Below are 2,662 nucleotides of genomic sequence, written 5' to 3' on the forward strand. Positions count from 1 at the left end.
CTGTGTGTGTGTGTGTGTGTGTGTGTGTGTGTGTGTGTGTGTCTTTCTCTCTCTCACACACACAATCACACATACACAAACGCACGCAGCACACGCACACACACAGATACACACACATATACACACACACACACTCTCTCTCTCTCTCTCGCTCTCTCTCTCTCTCTTTCTCTCTTTCTTTCTCTCTCACACAAACAAACACAAACACGCACACAAACACACACATAAACACACACGCGCACACTAAGTAACACACACGTACGACAAAGCTCTAAGACGTACCACATTGGAGGGACTTTGAAAAAGACGCATGCAATCATTGTTCGGACAGAATTTTAATTTCTTCATCTGAAACGTTAGAAAGGAAAGCAACGGCATACACATACGTGTTTCTGATGTGTGCATGACGGATTGCAATATGTGGCTATATTGCCTTTATTCTGCGGATGATCGGACCTGACATATAATAATAAACAATTGCATTTGGATAAGATAAATACCGGCTCTACAGCAAACTCCATGCTCTTTGCAATTATATTTATATTAATATTACCCCAGCAGACCTGATAGCATTCTAAAATAATTCCAGCTTCCTTGAAAGCATATGCAGCTACTGATGTAAAGAGTTAATCTCACAACAAAAAACCGCTTTTTTACGACTGTAGGGTTATGTATGAGGCGGGTCATGCAAATTGAATGCCCATCACCTTCGAGAATATATCAAATTGGCTGAGAAACTTGAAAAAATCCTCAAGCGGCCTCGCCCAGGAACGCCCGGTGGGGATCTGAACCAGGGTCATCCGCTTCATAGTCCAGCATGATATCAATTAAGCTAAGAGCGACCCCGAATCACCGAAGAAATGATACGGATGCGCACTGTGATTCTTAAGGATGGTCTTGATAAGTATGATTTTTCTGTCAAGGAGAGCAACCCGTGATAGGAAAATGAACAAAACGGACGAGAAAATGCCAGAGAGCCAGACAGACAAACGGACACAAAAAAGTAATATCTTTAGACGAAACAAAGTAATATCTTTAGAACCCCCGGCAAAGACAGTTATTTTCCGCGCCAGTCCACAGACCAGTGAGTCAAACGTAGCGGAGTAATTCCTCCCAAGATTTGTCTGGCCCCGCCCCCACTGTCCCTGAACGCTGATTGGTTGTGGGTACGCACCGGAAGTACAAGCGATGAGAACACCATAGCAACCGCCTTCTGTGAGAATAGGGATACATGGTAAATTACCTGGACTGGTTTCTGGGGGCAAAATACTGATAGAATTTTTTTAGACCTCTTTTCCTTAAAGAAAATAATATTATAATTTGGGGGAACATTTGTTTTGATTGTTTTCCCTGTTATCTCTTTCTTGCTTTTCTTTTCTATCATTATAATCTATCGATTTAATTTTTTTTAAAATCAGTGCAAAGAAATAAGGTCAAATAACAAAACATGTTACGGTTTACGCTTAATGCTTATAATATATGCCGGCGTTAACCACGCTTTTGCAAACAAGACTGGGCTGGAGAAAAATTTCCCGCTACTGACCGTCAATTTATATTCGTCGAATGTTGTATCAGAACTCTAAATTAGCACTTCAGAAGGTGGCATTCGTTCTTACCCCTTTCACCGTGGTATTGTGTATAGATCACCGAGAAGAACTCTCCACCCATCTTTGTTCTGGGTAATCTCCTCCACATCCAGCCAGCTGTGTCCTATATGCTTGAGATATGCCTGTAGATCTCATTCCCAGGTGGATCTCGGCTTCCCTTTCTTTCTCCTCTCCCTAGGGGTTACATCCTAGGGAGGTGGTCTAAATGCTCTTAATGTCGCTATTAAAATTTTAAATTTTTACTGAGTTTCTCCTTTAGGATTTCTGCCTCGTAGGGAGCTTGCCCTTTTTCGGGAGGGGGAGTGGGGGGGGGGGGTAGATGTTTTACGGCGTTCGGAACTGCATAAGGTCATATGGCGTCCGGGGCACACCAAACAGTTTCAGTTGGTAGGAGACAATTTTTGAGAAGAAAAATGTTTGGTCACTACCCGGATTAGAAACCAGGACCTTTGAATGAGAGGTGAACACCTTAACCTCTAGGCCCCGAGAGCCCCCGAGCTTGCCCTTTGTACGACAACCGCACGTGTGGACTGAAATAAGAGCATGGTTTGTTACGAATCTCTCAGAGAAAAGGCGTACTATTTGCACAGTAAGTTATCATGCTGGCCTGTAATGCAGATTGTCATGCTTTGATCCTCTAGATAGGTTTTATCTACCTAAGGTTGTTTCTTGAGTTTTCAAGCTTCTCCACCAACTTGGGGCTAAGTCCTGTCGGAAAAGGACACTAAATACTTGTGTCTCACGACTTCTTGATTGTCAAAAACTCAAATAATTACTGTTTCACTTACTATGATACGTGAAGTTACGGTGCAAGGAAGGTAATCAAATCTTTCTTTTCACTTCTCTCTCGCTCCCTCTCTCGCTCCCTCTCTCGCTCCCTCTCTTTCCCCCTCTTTCCCTCTCTCTCTCTCTCTCTCCCTCTCTCTCTCTCTCTCTCTCTCTCTCTCTCTCTCTCTCTCTGTGCGTTTCTCTGTTTCTCTCTCTGTTGCTTCTCTCTCTGTTTCTCTTTCTCTCTCTGCCTCGCTCTCTCTCTGTCTCTCTGTCTCTCTTTCTCC

This window comes from Aplysia californica, unplaced genomic scaffold (assembly GCF_000002075.1).
Source record: "Aplysia californica isolate F4 #8 unplaced genomic scaffold, AplCal3.0 scaffold00507, whole genome shotgun sequence".
NCBI lineage: Eukaryota > Metazoa > Mollusca > Gastropoda > Aplysiida > Aplysiidae > Aplysia > Aplysia californica.